Source organism: Mustela putorius, unplaced genomic scaffold (assembly GCF_011764305.1).
Source record: "Mustela putorius furo isolate JIRA1106 unplaced genomic scaffold, ASM1176430v1.1 tig00003845_pilon_pilon_pilon, whole genome shotgun sequence".
NCBI classification, from domain to species: domain Eukaryota; kingdom Metazoa; phylum Chordata; class Mammalia; order Carnivora; family Mustelidae; genus Mustela; species Mustela putorius.
The window spans coordinates 4,527,100-4,551,524 of NW_025421998.1; the positions used below are offsets into that span (position 1 = coordinate 4,527,100).

The 24,425-nt window shown below is 42.1% G+C and overlaps 1 protein-coding gene across 2 annotated transcripts in view; it reads left to right on the forward strand.

Annotated features, from left to right (window-relative positions):
* Positions 1 to 15,681: 15,681 nt before the first annotated feature.
* Positions 15,682 to 24,425, forward strand: part of HECW1 (HECT, C2 and WW domain containing E3 ubiquitin protein ligase 1) — a 452,340-nt gene continuing 443,596 nt past the window's right edge. For both annotated transcript variants that reach the window (XM_004739366.3, XM_045089534.1), the window contains exon 1: positions 15,682 to 16,054. The gene's annotated coding sequence lies outside the window, so the exon portion shown is untranslated. The remainder of the gene's footprint in view (positions 16,055 to 24,425) is intronic.

Here is a 24,425-nt window from a genome sequence, read left to right on the forward strand (position 1 = left end):
TTTATAATAGCCAAGATACAGAAGCAACCCGAAGTATCCATCAGCAGATGAATGAATAAAGAAGACATAGTATATATACACAATTGAATATTACTCAGCCATAAAAATAAAGAAATTTTGCCATTTATGACAACATGAACAGATCTAGACAGTATTATGCCAAGTAAAACAACAAAGTGATGGTTAAAGACAAATACTATATGATTTTACTTATATGTAGAATCTAAAACAAACAAACAGAAACAGGAAGAAGGGCGCCTGGGTGACTCAGTGGGTTAAGCCTCTGCCTTCGGCTCAGGTCATGGCCTCAGGGTCCTGGGATGGAGCCCCGCATCAGGCTCTCTGCTCAGCAGGGAGCCTTTTTATTTTGTGATTCCCTTGATTAATTTTTGTAGATATAATTGATATTACCACTTTCATCTTTAGGATTCATGTTAGTTTTATAAGTTATTAATCCACTGCCTTTACTGTATAAAGTAAGGCTTTATACTGAGAACATAAGTCTCTGCTCAGCAGGGAGCCTGCTTCCCTCTCTCCCTGCCTGCATCTCTGTATACTTGTGTTCTCTCTCTCTCTGTCAAATAAATCAATAAAATCTTTCAAAAACAGGAACGAATTCCTTGAGAGAACAAACTGGTAGCTGCCAGAGGGGATGGGCTTGGGTGGGACAGGCAAAAGGAGATCAAAAACTACAACTTTCTAGTTATAAAATAGTCACATGGATGAAAAGTACAACATAGGATATATATTCAGTAATATTGTAATAAATTTGTGATATAAAGTAGCTAAATTTATCATGGCGGGCATTTTGTAACATAGATAATTGTCAAATCACTATGTTGTGCACCTGAAATTAATATATTATATGTTGACTTTAATTAAAGATAAGTAAATAAAAGAATTTAATTGAATAAATGTACAGACGTATCCTATTCCTAGATGTAAAAAGTTAATATTATAAACACATCACTTCTTCCTAAACTAATTTATATTTTCAATTCTACTGAGAACATAAGTCTAGTGAGGCTTTTTTTAGAAAGTCTGACAAAATTATTTTAAAGTTCATACCTGTGAATTTATAAGAGTCAAGAGAATTGTCTATAATTACTGCATGGAACCCACCTTACTTTGTGAGTTATAAAACCATCTTATAAAGTGAGAAAAAGGAATAAACAGAAAAATAATGGGATAGAAAAGGAACTCCAGAAACAGAGTCAAGTGTGTATAAGACTGTGACAATTCCAAAGCAGTACAGGGGAGGAGTAGGAGACCTAAGCTTCATCTGGTCCCAGGAAATCAGCTAAATAGTTATCAAACCACTCAGAACGCCTACAAACTCAACAGGAAAATGAAGAAAAGAAGAGCAGCAATTCTAGGAACAGAAAAGCGACGACTTTCTGGGTGGTAGGACATGTGGAGAAGTGAATCCGAGGCAATATGTGGGAATATAGACCTTGGTGGGGAAGGAGCCTCCATCAGCCACTTACCGGCAAGTAAGAGAGCTGCGGAGCAAAAAATCAGAACTTTTAGAAGTCTGCTCTGGAAAGGGACGTCATTCCAGAGGCTAAGTTGGGGGTGGAAACTTAGCTGGGTCAGTGTGGTCTCAGGTCCCTCGGGGTTACAGAAAGACCAGGGGTGTCTGAGTGTCACAGAGCTCCCAGGTACCAGAGTGGGGAAGCCGGATACAGAGAGGGAGCCGAGGAGTGAGCTCTCAGCTCAGGGTTGCCGTAAACCATGATCCAAGATACAGTCGGGCCACTGCTCTTTGAGCAGGGACCCCACAGTGGCAGGTCTGGGGCACTCACTTTCCTCCAGGAGGAAGAGTGGCACAGGAGAGCAGTGCAGGAATCTGCTGGGTTTGGAGACTCCAAAAAAACCTCGTGCGCCAAAGTTAGAAATGCTCGTTCACAGGCGGGTGAGCTTGGAGGTTGGCCAGAGACCAGGGAGATGGGAGGGATTGACTACCTCTCTCTGAGGGCACACCGAGGAGTGGGGCCCTGAGCTCTCAGCTCCTCCAGCCAGAGACCAGGAGGCCGCGATCTTCATTCCGGTCCTCAGAGCTCTACAGAAAGTGCTCAGGGAACAAAAGCTCCCAAGTGCGAACCCAAGGGGCTGGATGACTTAGCCCAGCCCCTGGCAAGGGTGGGGCAACTCCGCCTCCGGGTAAAGACACTGGAGAATCGTGACAACAGGCCCCTCCCCCAGAAGATCAGCAAGAACATCCAGCTGAGACCAAGTTTACTGATCAATGAGAATGGCAGACTCCAGTGCTCAGTCTTTCAAAGTTACATTTTTAACATTTTCTTTCTTTTTCTTTTTTCTACTTTTTAAATTTTTCCTCTTTCCTTATTTTTCTTATTTTAGCAATATGTTTTTAAAAATCTTTTTAAATTTTCATTTTTATAGTCATATTCTATACCTTAGTTATATTTAACTTTATTTTTTATATGTTTTCTTATATATAATATCTATATTATATATACAAACACACACAATAAGGCCATATATATATATATATATATATATATATATATATAACTATTCTTCCTTTAAAATTTTGGGATACAGTTTCTTCTAACAGACCAAATATATCCTAAATCTAGTGTATATTTTTGTTCTAGTCTCCTGTCTGATAACATTCTCTCTCTTTCTTAAAATATTTTTTCTTTCTTTTTTCAACGAACTTCTCGTCAATTCCTTTTTTAAAATATTTTTAATTTTCATCTTTACAGTCATATTCCTTCTCTTCATTGTATTTACCCTTATTTCTGTATATATATATATTACTATATAAATAAATAAATATATATATATATATATATATATATACATATACAGAATAGGGAGGGAGAAATTGCCTCCCAAAATTTTAAAGAAAGAAAAACATATATATATGCACATACACAGAAATAAGGGTAATATATATATATATATATATACTTATGTTTTTCTTTCTTTAACATTTTGGAGGCAATTTCTTCTAACAGACCAAAATACACCCAAAATCAAGTGTGTGGCTCTGTTCTATTCACCAGCCTGAGTTTTTTTTTCCCTCTTTCTCCTCAGTTTCAGGTCTCTTATGATTTGTTTAGTATATATTCTTCTGGAATTGTTGTTACCCTTTCAGCATTTTGTTCTCTCATTCATCTATTCTTTGGTCGAAGAAAAAAACAACAACAAAAAACACAAGGGGTTGTACCAGCCGCCAGGGACCTAATCAATATGGACATTAGTAAGATGTTGGAAATAGAGATCTGAATGATTATAAAGATTACTAGCTGGACTTGAAGAAAGCATAGAAAAGACTAGAGAATCCCTTGCTGGAGAAATAAAAGAACTAAAATCTAACCAAGTCACAATAAAAAAAGCTATTAATGAGGTGTAATTAAAAAAAATGGAGGCTCTTACTGCTAGGATAAATGAGGCAGAAGACAGAATTAGTGATACAGAAGACCAAATGATGGAGAATAAAGCAGCAAAAGAGAGACAAACAACTACTGGATCACAAGGGGAGAATTCAAGAGGTAAGTGATACCATAAGATGAAACAATATTAGGGGGTGCCTGGGTGGCTCAGTGGGTTAAGCCTCTGCCTTCGGCTCAGGTCATGGCCTCAGGGTCCTGGGATGGAGCCCCGCATCAGGCTCTCTGCTCAGCAGGGAGCCTGCTTCCTCCTCTCTCTCTCTCTACCTGCCTCTCTGCCTACTTGTGATCTCTCTCTGTCAAATAAATAAATAAATAAATAATCTTTAAAAACAAAAAAAGATGAAACAATATTAGAATAATTGGAATCCCAGAAGGAGAAAGAGAGAGGGGGGCAGAAGGTATGTAGGACCAAAATATATGGTGAACTTCCCTAATTTGGGGAAAGAAACAGGCATCAAAATCCAGGCCCCTTTACAGTGTGGGATGAAGATTGAAGTGGGAGGAACAGGACACCAGGCCCGGCCCGCCCAGCACCTACCCTGTTCTGTCTCAGAAATTCCCAAGAATCTGGATTCCAATCTGGTTTTCAAGATATTAGGGCGGCATATTTGTTCATTGGGATAATGAAACATACTTCACATGAGTTGGTTTGACTTCTAAACTTTAAAATGTTTAGACACAGATATGCAGGTCCACATTTAAAGTCTGCCCTAGTCCTTACGTAATACAGGGGACAGATGGCTCCTGAAAGCCCAGGTGGCAGAATGAGCTGGAGGCTAGAAGAGGGAATGCCTCAATCATTTTCACAAGAGAGAACAAAGTGGCCCTGGGTAAGTCGGGAGACTTGTAGATGTCATGATCGAGGTTTAGAGGGGTCCTATCTGGCAGATTTTTTTCCCTTTAATTAAAGTAAGAGTTGAGAGGTTTACCTGTGAATGAAGAAAGTGTATTGAATAAGGAATTTGAAGAGTGATGATGTTTTGAATTGTTTTAAGAAAGCATAACTAAGGAGGTAGTTTTCTCACCTTTGTCTTCCCCTAAAATGCCATAAATTTTTTTTCCATATCATACCTAAACATCCTACATCAGCATGTTCAAACTTTTGCATAATAGCCCATTTTAAGAGTATATCATATTATAAGGGTGTCTGGGTGGCTCAGTCAGTTAACCTTGGTTTCAGCTCAGGTCATGATCTCAGGGTCCTGGGATCCAACCCCATGTCAGCCTGGGCACTCGGGGAGTCTGTTTGAAGATTCTCTCTCAATCTGTCTCCCATTGTCCCTCCTCCATTCTCTCTTCTTTCTTTCTCTCAAAAATAAATTAAAAAATCTTTAAAAATATATATATATATATACACAAAATATTTAACAAATATTTTATTTTGGATTTTTAAGTTGTTTATAACTTTTTTAATTACAAAAAAAAATACTCCATTAAGCCTCTCCAGGAATACATTTTTAAGTATATCTTAGATATATTTCAAAAATAAATGGAAATTTGGGGGACAAAGAATAAGGTCTTGAAAGCATTGACAATTTTTCCTTCTACAAAGTTTGAACCAACTTATCCTCCTATTCTATACAATAAGAGAGAGCCCTCATTGTCACCATAACCCAAATCAGATTTTTTTCTTTTTATTACTAGTATTGGCACATTTCTTAGGTAAAAATGACTCATCATTATTGTTCTTAAATTCGTCCATCTTAGATTACTATTAAGGTGGAACATTATCTCGTTTCCTTAGTGACTTGTAGTTCTTTCTTAACGAGATCGTCTTTTTCCCCCCCCTTTAATGGATTGTTCCTTTTTCTCATTAATTTGTAATTATTCTTTAAATATAATGGATTTCTCCATCATGTGGGTGACAAAAAACAATATTCTTAGTTTTTCTTACCATTTGTATTTTATATTTATTCTCAACTTATACAATTCAGGTCACAAGATGAAATTGGAGGGAACAAGAAGGCTCTTTGAGACTTTTTTCAAAATGGTACCTAAAAACATAAAACTACTTTTTCTCAAATTTTAGAAAATTATGCTTCTCAGGAAAAAAATAAGGCACAAATTCCAAAATTAATCTTTGCATTCATATTTCTAATTATAAGAATGCTATTTAAGGGACATTGCTGGTCTTATCCATCTGACAAAGGCAAATGTTGAATGTTAGTTGCTACAGGGGGCCAAAGAAAAAGAGGAGCACAGTCCCCCAGCGAGACTCTGCCAGGACTTTGGCAGTACATTATCCCAACATTCCTTAAAAGAGAAAGTATGTGCGCACCTGGGTGGTTCAGCTGGTTAGGCAACTGCCTTTGGCTCAGATCATGATCCTGGAGTCCTGGGACTGAGTCCCACATCAGGCTCCTCGGTTGGTGGGAAGTCTGCCTCTCTCTCAGACCCTCCCCCTTCTCATGCTCTCTCTCTCTCTCTCATTTTCTCTCCCTCTCAAATAAATAAAAATCTAAAAAAAAACAAGAGAGAGAGAAAGTGTTGAGCATGCGCAGAAACAACATTGTGTCAGATGGGCTTTATCGAAGAGGAAGTTCTGAAATCTAGCTGGTGTTAGCATGGCCAGAAAAGGTGTCACAGGCATATTCTTCCCACTCTCTCTGACCGTATGTAGCCCTCTCTTTTCCTCCATCGTGTGTGTATGTGTGCATGCATGTGTGTATATGTGTAGGGAACATGGCCTTCAGCATATTTTGTAGTCTCTAGCTGGAGAGGCATGGAGTAGAGTTTGATATGAGGGGAAAAAGAGGAGAATGAGAGAGGGTGCTTTATAGGGAGTACTATTTTAATTCTATAGTGACATTTTCAAAATAACCCCTATCCAACACCTAGTCGGCATTCAATGACATTATGCTGTTTTACTTTCTTCTTTCTGGCAATGAGGAGACTCTTGAATTCAGAAATGATAATCATAATCAAAATAAAAATGAATAACCAACATTGAACCCTTTTTGTGCTAGGTACATTGTTCCAAGTGTATTTGTTTATTCAATCTTCATAATAAACTTATGAAAAGGACTTTTTGTAAGATTTTATTTATGTATTTGTGAGAGAGAGCATGGAGGAGAGAGAGAATGGAGGAGAGAGCATGAGAGTGGGGAGGGTCAGAGGGAGAAGCAGAGTCCGAGGGACAGGAAGCCCGATGCAGGACTGGATCCTGTGACTCCAGGACCATGATGTGAGCCGAAGGCGGTCGCTTAACCAACTAAGCCACCCAGGTGCCCTGAAAAAAAAATTATTATGATGATTATTTGCATTTTCAAATGCGAGAAAATGAGACAAAGAGGCTGAAAAAATGTATCTAAATGCATGCAATCCCCTCTTCTGGGAATGATCTGGGAAAGACAAGGTTGAGGGGACAAGACAGAATAGGCATCTTTACCTTGGGGTAAGGAAACCTTGACTTTCTTTGTGAAAAGGGACTACTGGATGATAACAATGACAAGAGCAGGAAAGTGTTAGAGATAAGCAAATTTTATATTTATAATTTGTATAGCTGATACTGAAAGTGAATTCCATGGAGCAGCAGCCCTTTCCTGCTGGACTGAGGGTTTGTGTGGGAAAGTTCGGGAGTAAGAATTAAAGGAAAGCTGAACTTTAGTTCTCTGTAACCGTAAGAACAAAAAGTCTTTTGGATTTCAAGGCAGTCTGGGTGGGAGGAAGTGAGGCAACACTGGAAAGAAAAGAGTCCATGATATGGGGTGGCAGGGTGACCCAAAAGAATTTTAATAAGATTGTTAAATGCAGAGTCAGGAATCATTTGTAATGCTACCTCCCCTCCTCACAACCTACCTCCAAACATCCAGAAATGCTTTTATAAGGAATTTTTTTTCTTTTTATCTCCCCCCCACCCTTTTGACAGGGATATCTGAAGAAAAGCATCACATCTGTGTTAACACAGTGCATTACAAAAAACAATGAGGAAGTTATCCGTGGGCAGAGGTGGCTGTGAAACTAGAAGCACACTGGGAATTTGAAGATCTTAGTAGGTTTCAAACTTCCACACAGTGTGGAATTGAAGTTTGAGCCAATTGTGAAGATACTATTAACCCCAGAGTAGAGTGGTCCCAGCTGACATCTAGGTTACAAAAGCATTGAACATTTGGGTAAAGATCTTGTCAGTGAAGAAGGTTGTCTTTTTTGGTGCATGCTGTTCAAAATAAAGCAAAACAAATTTTAACTATTTTTTAGGTACATAGGATTGACATCCTGGCTGGGTTTTCTTGATTGCTTTGGAATCCTTTAACAAACCATCCACCTGCTGAGTCCACCATGCAAGCCAGAGATCTCTAAGACAGGGTTTGGGGAAACCCTTAGATCTTTCAGCTGCAGGGAAGACACCACTGAAAACCAGGCCGGGGGTTGTGTTGAAAGAGATTGCTGCTGAAGGATTCATTTTCAACAACAGGTCTGCTGATGAATATGATGTCCTCTAACACCTTACATTTTCACAGGGTTGGTTCCTTTGTCCAACAGAACATCTTCTGATCCATACACATTCCTGCTACCCTGGGTTGTAATACATCTTAGCAGATTCCAGGGCACTGAATGCATACCTTAAATAGGCTATCTAGATCAAAGTGAGGTCTCTGATAAGAATGGAACCCTGAGATCTGCGAATGGGACATTTGGTTGACTTCCTGGAACATCCCGAGCCTGCAGCTCTCTCTCTCTTGATAGAGGAGAGAAATCTTCCCTTGCTTTAGCCCTTACAGAGGTTCACCTAAGGCAGAGACCTTTCATGATGATGCTTTTCCTTCATCTCCTGTCATTATTTCCATCCTGCTAAGTTAGAGTCAGGTACTGGTGATTACTGTCTGTCTTCCAGCAGGAAATAGGTTTTACACTGGAAGAACTGCAGGACCTGGCTAATTTACACCAGCAAGATATGAGATTTTGCAGTTAAGAACTAGGAAGGAAAAAAAAAAAAACAGGGAATATTTATCCTATAGAGGGAAATGTGAGGTAATGCAAAGATGTTTTAATTTGTTAATCTATTGCAACACATGGGGTATAAAATGTCTCACTTTAGATGTTCTGAATATTTACTTTGTAACCTTGTTCATTTTTATAGATGTTTCATGACTGATTCAATTAAATGTATGTTTGATTTTTAGAACTATTGATAATATGTCGACTAATTGAATTTTTCACCATTATTTCATCATTATTCTAACCATAAGTACTTCAAATTTCTCTGGTGTCATATGGTCAGTCATCTAGATCCCGCAGGGTAGAGCATGTGATATGTAATCCAGGAATGTACTTCTGAGTCTTCATATCAAGGATGCAATTGTGAGACTCCTGCTCAGGTTTTGGTCAATGCAATCTTGTCTCTTGCTTCTCATACGACCACCACTTTTGGCTCCAATTCTCTATCTTTCTCTGCGTTCAGACCCTTTAACACTGTGAATGCACAGTTACTCCCATCAAGAGGTGGAGTCTATTCCCCATCTCGTGAAGCTGGGCTGGCGTCATGACAAGCTATGGCCAATGGAATATGGTGGAAATGACAGTGTGCCAATTCTGAGCCTAGACCTTGGAGGCCTGACATACTTCTCACCCTCCACACCCTTGCAAACCCTAACTGCTTCCATGAGAACAAGCCTGGCCTGTTTGCTGAAGGATGAGTGGTCATATGGAAGATGGCCAAGCAGTCCTGGAGGAGGTCGTCCTAGATCAGCCAGCTCCCAGAAAACCTGCCAGCAGTCCATATGGATGAGCCCAGCTGAGATCAGCTTAGTCTGGCACAGATCACCGATTTATAGCCAACCTACAGACAGATGAGAAATAATACATGGTTGTTGTTCTAATCAGCTAGATTTGAGGATGGTTTGTTATGCAGCAACACTAACTGAAGTAGATACATTTAGCACATGAGCTATTTAGAGATCCATAAGTAAGTGACAAATTGCACTTCGGATATGTTGGAATGATTTAGCTATCACTAGCAGAAGTGGACTGCATCCCAACTAGTATTTTTTTTAATGTGTGTTGGGGGGGGCACCTTAATGAATGCAAATGTTCTCTCAATTTAATTTGCATTTATTTGATTCACAGGGCTATTAAAAGTTTTTAATGCTTTCATTGTTGATTTTAAATCATCCACTATAATTTTTTAGCATACTTTGTCCCACTTTTCTTTTCTATAAACTGGTTTTTAAAAATCTCTTTGAAAAACCTTTTGCTTATTTTAAGGAGCACCTGGGTGGCTCATTTGACTAGATATCTGCCTTCATCTTGGGTTGTGATCCATCCTGGGATCCTGAGATCAAGCCCAGCATCAGGCTCCTTACTTGGCAGGGAGTTTGCTTCTCCTTCTTCCAATCCCTCTGCTTGTGTGCTCTCTCTCTTAAAAATAAATAATTTTTTCAAAAAGTTAAATAAAAGAAAAATATTTTGCATATTTTAAACATCTAACTTTTGTCCAGATGCTTTTAAACTCAGTATATGCATTGCAGTATGCTGAAATTCCCAAATGGATTTATTTTAAAAATATTACTGATGGAACAAGCTGAGGGATATCAAATGCCATCATGCTCAATGCTACGAATGTCACATTTATCATCTCACTTCAACCTTAACAATTTTTAAGGTAAATAATATTAATAAGCCAATTTCATAGATTAAAAAATGAATTTAAGTAACTTTTTTAACAACATAAAGCAATAGTAGAACCATGTTTTCAAACCCAGTCATTGATATGAGTCCATATTGTTTACCACTATCCTTCTTTTTCTAAAGGATGACTTTGCATTTCCAAGAAAGGGGAACACAGCAATATCTGTTTCTGTATTTTGTTTTTTCTGTCTGGCTGTGTTTCAATGCCTAAGCCAAACTTTGATCAGGGAAAAGTCCTTCTAGAGTGTGATAAATTGTTGATAAACATTCATAGTTCATAACAGTCTGTCACTATTCTTTGTCTTATGCTCCTTAATAAGTATCATGATGGAAAGGTGGGTGAAGGCAAATTAGCCCACTGCCATCCTGTCCTGACAATTCTGTTATCAATACATCTTAATAATCTAAAATTATTACAAACTTAAAAGCACACTCTAAATTTTTCTTTACTATACATTTCAACAACAAATCTTCTTGTTTTACTTCCTGGCTTTTAAAAGCATTATGGTTCTCCATTACTTACAGAATTAAATCTAAAATCTAGAGTACGGCATACTCAGCTCACCACAATCTATCCCAAACCTTTCTATCCTGTTATCTTTGATCACCTCTGTTTTTGCTCCATCTAAATTGAATGCCTCACCATTTCTGAGCACATTCTATTCTTTTAGTATTTCTGCACTTTCATATGCACTGTTATTTTTTCTTAGGCTGTATTTCACCTTTTGGCCATTCAGCAAATTCCTATTGTTCCCTTAAAGCCCTATTATTGGAGGCTTCTCAGAGTTCCCAGCCATAATTAGCGAGCTCAGTCCCGTCACACTGACAGCACATCTCTGTCCCAGCACTTACATCATAACATCATACGGTATTTATATATTAACTTGACCCCAAATGCATATTCTCTTCAGGTATTATTCATCCTTACACTGAAGCTCAACGAATAATAAATTATTGAGTTAATAACTTTAATATATATGTAAGAAGTAGAAAAAATAGCGAGATAATACTAAAAAATATATGAACTGAAAAAGAAGAAATAAAATTCTCCCTTTTCACAGACAACATAATTGTCTTCATTGAGAATTCCAAGTAACTTACACAAAACTGCTAGAATTAATAAACGAGTTTAGCAAATCACAGGATAAAATATAAATATACTAAAGGGGAAAAAAGCTTTATTTTTTTCTCTCCATTCTAGCAATGACCAAGTCTGTATTAATCATGTTTTTAAATTTTCTGTATTTCACTCTATTTTGACATTTTGGAGGCCTTGCTGCCTGGGAAGTGAATGACCTTCCTGTGAATACACCTTTCACATACAAGCCAGCTAATTCTGACTCCTAACTATCTCCTTTATCTAATTTCCATACACCAAGAGAATAATTCCCCAGGGCCAAGTACAGTACAACTTGAGGCCACCTCTCTAGCCCAGAGCCCACTAAAATTATTCAAACTCTCCAGTTCTAAGTTTGTGCCAACTGGCCTGTCCTACTCCCCTGATTCCTTCCTGCAGAGAACAATGTAAGGGCTCTGGGCTATGATTTCCCCTTGTCCTTTCTGCCTCCTGACTGATCCAGCTACTTTCCATGCGACTCTGCATGGCATGTCCTACTTTTTATTTCTAGAAATCTGTAACTTTTCTCCTTCTTGGCAATAATTTCTGTGCCTACATGTCTGAATCCCAGGTACATTTTAATATATAGTGGAATTCAAAATTAAAATTAATACCTTTCACAGTAGGACCCCAAACTGTAATTTTTAGGTATATACCTAAGAAAACATGTGTATGACCTGTATGCTAAAAACCTCAAACACTGATGAAATAAATTAAAGAAATACAAAGGTACAGTAAGCGTATGGACTGGAACACTGAAAGAAACGGGAAGATTATTAAAAGGTCAGTTCTCCTGAAATTGTTACATAAATTTAACACAATTAAGTTAAAACCATAGCAGGAATTTCTTGTAGGGATTGATAAGTTGATTCTAAAATTTTTACGTAAAAGCAAATACGTGAGAATAAACAAAACGACTTGGGAAAAAAACAAGTTTGGAGGCCTCTACCTGATCTCAAGACTTAGGATTAATCTTTGTAATTAAGATAGTGTAATATTAGCAAAAGGACTGACAAACAGGTCAGTGGTAGAGAACAGAGAATCCAGAAAGAGACTTTTATCAATATTTATTTCTGAAAAGTTACAAAAGCAATTCAATTAAGAAAAGATAGTCTTTTCAATATATAGTGTTGGAATAATTTAATACCCATGTGCAAAAACACGCAAATAGACCCCATGACTTAAACCTCACATCTAAAATATAATATAATTCCAAGTGGGCCAAGGACCTAAGTGTAAGATGCAAAAGTTGTAAAAAACAAACAAACAAACAAAAAAACAACCAAACTCTTTGTAACCTCAGGTTAGTCATATGATTCATAAAAGAAAGTTGGTAAAGTAAACTCCTTCAACCTTAGAAACTTTGCTCTGTGAAAGAAACTAAGAGAATGCAAAGGTAAATCACAGACTGGGAGGAAATATTTAGAAATCACATTTCTAACACATAAAGAACTCTAAAACTCAACAGGAAAGAAACAAACCATTTTAAAAGCGGGCAAAAATTTTGAACAGACTCTCCACTAGAAATGGAAAATAAGAGAGAAATGAAAAATAGCATGAGAAAAAGCTCACCTTCATTAATTAATAGGAAAATACAATTTAAAACCATAATAAGACACGGCTATACACCTTTGTCTTTGTCTTAATCAGACTGAAATTTTCTTCAATATAGCATACATCACTCTGCCCATCTTCTCACCTTGCCATGTTAATCTGGCTCCTTCTCCTTCCCCCCTTCACCTGCCAATTCCTCCTGATCCTTTAATACTAACTCTTAATTTAGGCACCATTAATTCTAAGAAGTTTGTCCTTTAACCTCACTCTCACTCCCCACATCTGGGTCTGAATTTGTGGCCCTTGTAATAGGTGATGACGGGCCTTCCATTTTACCTCTCACCTCATCTATCAAATACAGAGCGTTCACTTCTTTAATTAGAGGTTTTAGTACTCTTAACTCTGATCTCCATGATGTCAGACTCTGTCTTCTTCAAGGTTATATCCCCAGAAATTAGCACATTAAAAATATAGTTGAATGAGTAGATAAATTCATATAAGAAAAGTTCTATGTTCCTTCATGTAACCTCTGTCTCTGTTTGACCCACCCTTGATCCCCAACCCCCTTAAGTTTCTCATAGCTGCCACGATAGTCTGTCAATCCCTAGTCATTTACTAATTAAAATCCTTTTTCCTTCATAAGAGGAAGGCCTGGTTTCTCTAGGTGGCTTGTTCAGCTGACCAAAATTGGACACCTTGTCCTCTGAATTACTATCCTTAGCCTTAGGTGTCCTCAAATGAGAATTCTGTATCATGGATACATTGGTCTTATGGAGACAATGTCAGACATGACAGCATGAACACAGTTTCAGCTGCTTGGTACTTCACTATAAGACGTTGACTTCTGGGTCTTCTGGGTGGCTCAGGCAGTTAACTGGTTGCCTTTAGCTCAGGTCATGATCACAGGATCCTGGGATGGAGTCCTGCATCAGGCTCCTTGCTCATTGGGGAGCCTGGTTCTTTTCCTGCCTGCAGCTTCCCCTGCTTGTTCTCTCTCCCTTTTTTGACAAATATATAAATAAAGTCTAAAAAAAAAAAAAACAACCAAAAAAACCAGATTTCTTCTTCTGCCATTATGATGGAGGTCTGTTCCTAGGTGTGATCCCTTGGTTGGTTCAAGTCACCAGTTTTCTCCGCACTGCCGGTGCTGATAACAAAGGATACTGTTTGTCTGTCTTTATCTGCATGTGGCCTGAGTCGAACATGTGTACCAATCCCTCCCTGAGTTACAAAAGTTGGCAACACAAGGTGACATCATTATCATGATAAGACCCAGTGTTTGCATATGCTTCATCATCTTAGCCCTCTTATGTAAGGTTAGTGCTGTCAGGGGCACTAGGACTGGGACTTGATTTTATGGTACTTATAACACTGTTTGGAAAATATTAGAAGCTTCATAAATGTGATTCACAAATGGATGGCTTTGAAGTTGATTATTTCTCCACCCAATATGCCTCGCTTTAAGGTTCGGGAAGCCAAAGTCAGTTAATTCTAGACTTGAGTCTTCTGCGGGCCATGAGACCTTGAAGCCACTGGAGAACCCATGTCTCCTTGGTTTTCTTCTCTGGGAAACAAGATGCTGTTACCCAAGCTGCATGACTCACATGACGATGTGAGTGTGGAGAATACAGGGGACAACAGACAACAAGTGTGTGAGTGTGTGTGCTGCCATTGCCTCCAACGTGGAGAAGCAGCTTCATAAAGAATTTACTCCATGTGCCAAAAGGTGAAAGTTGGTGTACTTCTGCTTTCTTATCTTTTGCCTTCAGTATGAAAAAGGAAACTCCCCAGAGGAAAATAAAGCACACTTCAGGATTGTTGCTTCAAAAACCCTACGAAAGATGTTCACTTGTCCAGTTATCTCGGTGACAGAGAGAACAGAAAAGTGTCTCTGAGCCAGGTTGATGCTGTGACCCTGAAAATAGAGAGGTGAACCTCTTGACAATTAATTGAAGTAAAGAATTTTCTTCACTGTGGTTTTCCAACTCTTCCACTCCTGAAAAGTTCTGGTTGTGAGAGAGAACTCAAGACTTGGGCCAGTGAAGGAAGAGTCACTGAGAAACATCCCATCTTACAGGGTTGGGGGAGAAGTCTTGGTCTAGAGAAGTCTGTGCACTGACTTCAATGAGGAGTGAGGAGTTCCGGAGTCAGGGCCACCCTTTGTTTATTCTAGAGGAAGACTGAGCTTGGGGTGTGGGAAGGAAGACTGAGCTTGGGGTATGGGAAAGATTTCTACTGGTGTGTAAAATGTCTCACTTAGGAGATGCTGGGCAGGAGAATCGGAATAAATAAATAAGCATTCTGAAGAATGCAGTTCATGGGATTACAGATGATGGAGAGCACGTGCTCAAAACCACTGCATCTTATGTGAATACATCAAGCCAGATCCCGACCAAAAGCACATAGATTTACATACACAGGGCAGCCAGCAGCCAACAGCGACCAACATTTCAGTTCTCTATGCATCTTGGTTGGCTGTACAAGGAGGGATTTATTCTTCGCTTCCTTCCAGTTCTAGCATCCTGATACTGCGAGCAGTATCAAACCCTGTTTGAAAGCTGGTCTTGCCCAACAATAGATTGGGGGGGGGTAGTATTTTCACCCTTTGCATTTGTAATTACAATGTTTGTTTTGTGTTTTTGCGGTGCAGACACAGGATGGTGCCTAGACATGTGTGAGTGTTCACAACTGTGTATAGGGTAGGTGGGGAAAGTGTGTAAGACAGAGGCCAAGAACACTTGTCATCTGCTAGGGTGTCTCTACCAGATCCTTTCTGGACATAATGTTTGCTCCGACACAAAAGGGCCAGTGGGCCGGGGCCGGTGCTGGATATGCCCGGTGTGCCTGCTGGGTGTAGGAAGGACGCGGCCGGCGGTAACAAGAATCAATATATATTTACCGCGGGGGCGGGGGGGGGTGCGCGGAGGCTGCAGGGCGGGGCAGCGCTAATGAGAGCAAGCCCGGCTTGTGGTTGGTTCGGGAAGTCTGGTACCCACAGAGGAGCAGGGAGGGAGGGGATGCGGGCGGGAGGATAAAGCGATGAAGTGTGCTGCGTTACCGCGCGTCAGGCGCCGTTGTGGCTGCCCGAATACGGTGGGTCTCTGACCGAGCCGGCCCAGTCCTCGCGCGTACACTACCGAGCAGCGCGCGCCTCTCGCCGTGGCCCTGGCGGCGGCTACCGCAAGCCGCGAGCCGCTGGAGCGCTGCGAGAGCGGGTGGGCGCCCCGGTCCCCGGCAGGTGCCCGGCGCGCCATGCAGGGCACGTGCGCCCCCCGGCTCTAACCTGCGCGCTGACAGGAGCATGATCTGTGCCCAGGCCGGGGCTGCCAAGGTAAGCGAGCGCCTTGCGGGGACTCTGCCTGCAGCCCCTTCCCCCGCCCTTCTCTGGGCGGCTTCCCCGCCGCTCCCGAGGCCCCGGCAGCGCCCTCCCTCCCCAGGGCCCGGGATCCACCCTCCTCCCCACCCTCTCGCTTCTCCCGCGAGGTTCAATTGTCAGCGTGGGACGTGCCGCCGCCCGGGCCGGGCAGGCATCCCGGGGGGCGACCCCGGCTTGGGTACGGCAGGCACACCGGGCCCTCCTGCGGGGCACGAAGAGAAACAAAGAAGCCCCCAAGCGGGTTGGTGGCGCCTCCCCCGCCCCCCGGCGCCCTCCCAGCGGCTAGGAGGTGTCAGGGGAGGGGGCGGAGAGACCTACGTAATCCCCCTTCCCAGCCCACACCCACCCCTTGCGAACCAAGGCTCCGAATTTGGGCTTTGCTTCGGGTTCCCTCGTAGACAATTGTGTCCCATGCAATGCCGTGGTTAGCCGAGCGAGTCCCCAGCCCCGCGCGAGCTTGCCAGTGCTCTCTCAGGGGGCGCGGGGCAGGTCGGGGCCGTGCTCCCCTGGGTGGTGGCAGGATGCGCGGTGTGGGTGCTGCTCCAGCGCCTCCCTGTCCCCGGCCGGCGGCACCGCTCAGCCGGGCCTGCCACCTGAGTTTTAGCGGGAGCAGCCCGTTTCGTCGCCTACCGTATTGCGAGCCGCACGCAGGCGGGGAGGGAGCCACTGGGAAAAATGCGCGCGGTCCATTTTTAGCTAGAGGTGCGCTTCCTTCTACCCCTACATTCCCGGGCCGTGACAATGCAGCAAAATCCGAGGGCTCGAACAATGTGGCCCCTCCATCCCCGCTCCGCCAGTGCCTTGTGATCGCTCTGCCGTTTTGACGTCTCGGCCACTTGGCAGATTTGCGGAGTGTGGGTGCGTGGTCTGTCTCTCTGTCTTGCACACAGAGACCATAACTTCCCTGCCCAATTTGAGCGCGTGGGGGGGAGCTGGCAGGGACACAGGCTGCGGAGATGCCCGGCTTCCTGTGGTTCCGGGCACAGAGCGCCCCTGTCTGCATTGAGCTGACACCAGATAGCAAGTGGGGATTTTCCTAGTTGCTGAAGATATTTGACGTTGCTATAGTTTTGTGCTTACTTCTCTTGGGATCTGCAGTGGTGCACAATTCTCCCCCTTGTTTTTATTTTTTTCTCTTTGAAAAGATAACAAGGCTGTGTTCAGCAGAAATGTAAACAGGACGAGCAGCCTAGTTCAAAGACTAAGGGAGGCATCTTCTCTCTTTTCCTGGGATTTAAACGCGATTTAGGAGGGCAGATGCCCTACCTGAAAACGCCAGACTTTAAAGACTCAGGCAGTGTCGCGGTCCAAGGCCTCTCAAAGCAGGTGGCCAGATCTGCATTTCTCATCAGCGGACTCGCTCCGGCTGTGGCTATTACGGTAATTCGTTCTAGATCGGGGATTCATTTTGAAAATGTGTGTTTTCCACTAAGAAGGGATTAGAGTCCAAATGCCTACCCTGTGTGTATGAATGTGTGTGCGTGCTTGGAGCAAAAGAGAGTGGCAGAATTCCCTGCTGCCCCTTCCCTCTGTTTGCCGCCTCCTCTGGAATGTGGCATTGGGGGGGGGGGGAGTAGGACTATTTTAGTTCCTAGACCCACAGGCAAATTGAACTTCAGAGTGTTTCATTTAATAAACCATGTTCTGACTAATTCTGGAGTCCCAGTCTAGGGCAGGTTAGCAGCTTTGTGGAATGACAGTTCATTTTGTCTCAGGTAGTTATTTCATGAAGGCAAATTGCCCAAGTTTGTTTAGATTGTGACATTATTGACTTGGTTGGGAGACCACCAATAGGCTGAGCTGGCACAGCCTATTAATGGATCAGTACAGAGAGACTGCAACGCCTGTGACTTGTGTCTGTACCGTCATTTGCTTCCCTTTGCGCTTCTGGCTTTTAAAGAAGGGTGTTTTTAAAAGATCATTTAAGCGTTAGTCTCTGTGATGCCTGCATCAGATATGATTATCAATGCAGGGAGGACTAAAAGGACAGATGTGATTATGGGAGAAGAAGCCTCTGCCATCTCCCCTCCTTATCAGTGAAGTGAGGAAGTTGGACTGGCTGATTTCTGGGGCTCCTTCCAGTTCGAGCATTGTGTGATAATGGTAGAGGAGTAAGAAAAGTTACCAAGTTTATCAAGGCCAATAATTATAGCCCAAATTATACAAACAACAAAGGGACAGATTATAGAATCTATGGTTTGTTTTAACACCTTGCAGTTTGTTTTAACTCTGGCATCTGCATTTTCTTCTAGATGAAATTAACCAATGACTCAAACAGGTCAAATTTGTTTGCTTTTATTCCCTAGGGCAAAAGATTTGGTAGGGTCTGGGGTACCTAGAGGAATACTGGGTAACAGATTTTCTCCTTGTTTGTGGATTAGTTCTTTATTACAGTCTCATCTTTTGTTAAGTAATGGACAATATAGCTTATTTCCAATGATTGATTTTTTTTGTTTGTTTTTAATGAAAGACTCTAAGTGGTTGTTTCATTGGCAATTGGTAATAGTGTCTGATTTACTTTCCCTGACAGAATTTGATATTGTTCACAAAACTTGCTAGCACTGATGCTCTTTATAGAAATGAGGCAACAATTATGCTAAGGCAAGCAAAGCATTTTCAGGTGCTTGTAGTAATTTCTACAGTTTGGGAGTGGTTGGGGTATTTGGTCATCGATTTATGCTTAACTACTCAATTTTCCACTGTACTCTGCTCATTGTTTTAAAGTTACAATTATAATAACATCCGGGACTAAGGATACCTGCCAGGCGCAATAAAGTATCCCCTCTCCTGTTTCCATAGCCTTCTCCTTCATACCTCTGAGGTAGCTCTTATCATACTGCAGTTGCAGGAGGTGTGAAAGGACCACAGCCTCCTTGAATGTGCTGCGAGCACTTTGAGGACAAGGACATTGTTCAATTCATCTCTCATCTCTCTGGCACATTGCACTTCGCCCAGGACAGGGGTATGTTCTCAGGAATGTTGGTTGAGTGCATTTCAGGTCATAACAATGCCCTCTACTCTTTTAGGCAGGAGGTAGGTGGGAATTCTTCCCTTTGTGAGTCAGATGGGCTGATCGGAGGGGTTATGTAAGCCTCTGAGGAAACAGGTGAGCCAGGACTCAAATCTGTGCCTTCCCTCATGCTGCCCCAGAGAAAAGTTTCCCCCGGCTCTCAGGGAGAAATCACGGAGATTGCAAGACTGCCCGCTTGGGTTCTTTCTTACTTGAAAAACCTGGGTTATCTTTTGATAAAATTGATCTGATAGCTGCTTGGTTCTGTCTTGCTGTGGCCTTAAAAGGGAACTTATTCAGCCCCTGAACTCCAGCCCACAATTAGACGGGTGAGGGTGAGCCCCACTCTGCCACTTCCTCTCTAAGATTGGAGCTTGCTCTGATGATGGACTTATCTAGGGAATGCCCCTGGCGGAGAGTTGTTCTGTTGGAATCACATTTAACCTCTGAAATGAGCCAGCAGCTAGACCAGAGACAACCATCATTGCTGGGCCACCAGCCCACTCTGACTGTCTCCTCGCAGTCGGATTTCTACGCCAACAGGTGTGACTTACAGACAGACCCCTTGCTTCCATCCAGTCACCTCCTTACCTTTTCATCCTGAAAAGCAGGACGGGTTACTATTAGGAAACCAGGAAGTTCAAATCCACATGCCTTCCTGTAAGGCAACCCTAAGCATGTTTGACACTCATGGACTTTTAGAGAAAACAGTGTGGAATGTTCCACGCAGCTTTTTTCAAGTCACTTTCCCTCTCTGAGGTTTGATTTCCTCCTCTTTAAAAGTAAGGAGTTGAACCAGGTAATCCAAAAGGTCATGTCTAACGCCGTGATTCTGGGATGGTTTTTGTGGGTTTACTCAATTGAATTAGAGGGAGACAAAGATTAGTATTAATTATAATTATATTAATATTTACACTTATTTATAAACCTAACTTTGCAATATATCTACTAGAAACACTTAAGGCTATGTGTGCTAGCCTCTGGGTTATCTCTGTTAACCATATTGTCCATAAGTAGCTATCACAGTTCTTTCTTATTTGTAAAATTAGATTTACTATATGAAAGGAAAAAATCTGTGGCATTTCTGTTCCCAGTGAGGAGAAAAGTGGATGATCCCCAACTTTTGTATAAAATGTCTGTTAGTTTATGGTTTGATAGTCAAGTTTCGAGGACCTAGAGTAAAATGTTTTTATTCTCACCATGGAGTGTGTTTCACAGCTGAGTAACCATGGCGGTCAGAAGTGTTCCCTGGGATTCATCTAACAATGTTCCCATTGCCTTCTGGTCCCTCACTTTGCTCTTATTTATTTACTTATTTACTTACTGTTTTGTGTTTCTGCCCCTTCTTGAGTTCGGCTGATGTCCTGCCTCAGCCATAACACATTGGGGGCTGGTAGCTCTGCCCACTTACCCTTACCCCATCCCACTGGATGCATGCAGGCGTCTCATAATCTTCCATCTGTCTCAACACTTTCTATCTTCTTAAACTTTTTTTAAAAGATTTTATTTATTTGTTTGACAGACAGAGACCACAAGTAGGCAGAGAGGCAAGCAGAGAGAGAGAGAGAGGGAAGCAGGCCCCCACGCTGAGCAGAGAGCCCCATGAGGGGCTCCATCCTAGGACTCTGGGATCATAACCCCAGCCAAAGGAAGAGGCTTAACCCACTGAGCCACCCAGGCGCCCCTCTATTTTCTTCATAACTGTTGCTTCTCAAGTTAAGATACAATGAGGTTTAGAGGCAGACTAGCTCATCTGATGATTTTGTTGGACATCAACATGGACTTTCTAATCACTGGGCATTTGTCCTAAAGCCTCCTTCAACACTTTAGGAAACAAAGCAGTATGTTGGTGATTTATATGTCCCATATCATAATATTTGGATGTATGGGCATTTATTGGTAAGTGGTTGTCATGTTCTGTGACATGGGCATTGTAGAGAAAATGATAAGCAGTCCATGCACGATGACAATAATGTCACTGCTTATGGGCAGGGTATCACCAAGGCCACTGAGCACCCTGGTCACTAGACAATGACTTCTGGATTCCCCATAGCAACCAGGAGTTGTGCCCTGTTCACACTCTTCCTGATTTGTTGGCCCAAAACTTGATGTACACAGAGGATTGATAAATAAGGATGTACTGTACAGACAGGCTATTCTGGTGTTACCCAGTATCTGTTGCCTTGCAGTATTTGGGGGAGAATTCAGTGTATGGAACTTAAGCTGGTGTTGTTGGGGTGGGGGGTGCTGGAAAAGGACGCCATCTGTGCCCATAATGACGAATGCCATCATGGAGACTTCACTCGGGGTCCCTTTTATATATTTAGTGGAGCAGATTTTCCCTTTCACACTTTCTAGATCTATTTGGATTGAACAGATGTCAGGGAAATATCATGTGTGTGGAAGGGAAAAAAAGAAGACCAGAATTCACATCCATGGCCAGTGATTGTGATTCAATCAGTTTGTCCTTAAACTGACACTCATTTAACTTGTACACATGTTCCCTGCTTTTGCTTTCGGGGTTTAAGTCATGACAGTTTGAGAAACAGAAGTCTCAGTCCTGCAATTCAGAGGTTCAGGTTAAGGGGAGACTAGGGTTGGACACATTAGACCTCGCTTGCTTGCTGTCTGCAGCCACAGCAGCCGTCCATCATGGTCCCTCCTGCAACACACTGACCAGCCAGAAAACCACAGGATGTGATCGATAGGTGTTTACTCTTAAAAGAACTTCTCTTTTAAAGTGTTGTTATTCTTAATTCCTTTTACCATCAAAATGTAAGACTACTCAGTTAACAAAATCGTCCCCTCTATTTTGTGCCTAAGTAATTTTTGTGGAAATGAGCTTTCTGAAGTTGAGAAAGAAGTAGTTTTGAGGGTCACCCCTGTCCCTGACAAGACAAAGGACTGGCTTGTAAAGGGACCGATGGGAACAAACAGTTGACACAGAAACATGCTGTGATAGGGGACATTTCAGATGCCTCTCCAGACTCCACACCCCTCCCAGCTGGTCAGTGTTCTGTTCCCTCTTACAGAACACACCTGGATAAAGTGGTCCACGCTGGCTTTCTTTAGTCCCCCTGTGTGAGCCTGTGAAAATGTATTTTATTGTGTAATGTTTAATTGACGCTAACAAGATGATTAACATATCTGTGAATTATGAAGAAAATAAAAAAAATACCGGCCAGCCGTGTAGCCTGAGACCAGAATACTGTGGGTTCATTGGAAGCACCATGTGTGCTCCTGCTTCGTCTCTCTATCAACCTCGCAGAGCACCCATTCAAGCTCTGGTCCCCACCCTTCCTTCCCACTGTCCCCATGATGGTCACTGTCAGTGTCTGCTTATCCAGTACCAGGCCAGCTCCCATCTGAGTGCCGCTGATCACACCCTAGGGTCCGTTTTCTCTGTCCTGAGACCTTTGCTTCTAGGACACCAGATTCTCCTGGCTTCCTACTGTGTCCCTGGATCTCTTTGTTAGGCTCTCTTGATGGTCCCTGATTTTTTTATCCCTACATGATGGAATTCTCTAGAGCTTGGCTCTCACATCTCTTCTTACCTATATTTCTGCCTTTGGTCTCAATACAGCTTTTATGCCAATGATCATCAAGTCTATCTCAGTGGTCCTGGCTCACCTTAGAATGCTACCACTGGCATCTCCCTGAATGCCATGCAATCTAAAATTTGTCTGTGCAAAACACAAACCCCAATTTTCACTCCTCAAAGCTGCCTTCCCTTTGGAGCTCTCTATCTGTGTAAAGGGACGCCTCTGTTCTTCTGTTGCTCAGGCCGAATGCCTTTGATCCCCTGACTTGTGTTTCTCTTCTAATCCGGCTTTTTGCAAATGGCAGTCCCTTCTTCTCACCACGTCTGGCCAGCATAACCAGACTTATCTCAGCCACCATGATCTCTCAGCTTCTGCACGGATGCCCAACCAGTCTCCTGCGTGCCCTGCCCATCTGCAATCTGTTCTCTGTAAGGCAGCCCAAATGATCATTCATTCGTTCACCAAATATTGACTCAATGTCTGCTATGTGTCAGGCATTATTTTAGGTGCTGGCATGCAGCATAAATACAACACAGAACAGTCAGAAATCTCTGTTATTTTTTTGCCCACAGTCTTTGATGGTTCCATCCCTCTGAAAATGAAATCCAAACTTCCTGTTTGGCCAACAGCCCCTTTATAAATGGGGCTCCCACTCCTGCTGTACCAGGCCCATGTCCCCAACCTCCTTAACCTTCCTTAACCAAGCCACTCACACTCTCATCTCCCATGCTGTTCCCTTAACCTGGAAGGGATGCGTGTGCAGGGGGAGGGGAGGCTTCTCCCAGGTATGTGCAAGCTTGACTCTCGGTTGATGACATATCACTTCTTCAGAAAGGCTTTCCCTGACCACCCATGTATACACTGCCTTCTCTTCCATCTCCCTGCTTTCTTTTTCTTCACATTTCTTGACACCACTTGATTTGTGGTGTATTTGCTTCCTTATGCGTCCATTGTCTTGTCTCCCATTCTGTCTTGTAAATGCCTTAGACCAGGGACTCGTTTATTTGTCCAGTGTCTGGAACAGTGCCTGGAACATAGTAGCCACACTCTTTTATTTTTTTAAATTTAATTGAATTTCATGTAAATTCAGTTAATTAATGTATGCTTCATATTAGTTTCAGAGGCAGAGGTCAGTAATTTTTCAGTTGTATATAACATCCAGTACTCATTACCTCATGTGCCCTCCTTAATGACCATCACCCAGTTATCCCATGCCCCACTCACTTCTCCTTCAGCAACCCTCAATTTGTTTCCTAGCGTTAAGAGTCTCTTATGCTTTGTCTCCCTCTCTGATTTCGTCTTTTATTTTTACCCTCCCTTCCCCTATGTTTTGTTTTTAAATTCCACATAGAGCAAAATCATATGATAATTATCTTTCTCTGATTGACTTATTTCACTTAGCATAATACCCTCCAGTTCCATCGACATTGTTGCAAATGGTAAGATTTCATCCTTTTTTAGTGGCTGAGTAATATTCCATTGTATATATGAATCACATCTTCTTTATCAATTCATCTGTCGATGGACATCTGGGCTCTTTCCATAGTTTGGCTATTGTGGACATTGCTGCTATAAACACTGGGGTGAAAATGCCCCTTTGGTTCACTACATCTGAATCTTTGGGGTAAATACCCAGTGGTGCAATTGCTGGGTCATGGGGTAGCTCTATTTTCAAATTTTTGAGGAACCTCCATGCTGTTTTCCAGAGTGGTTGCACCAGCTTGCATTCCCACCAACAGTGTAGGAGGAGGGTTCTCCTTTCTCTGCATCCTTG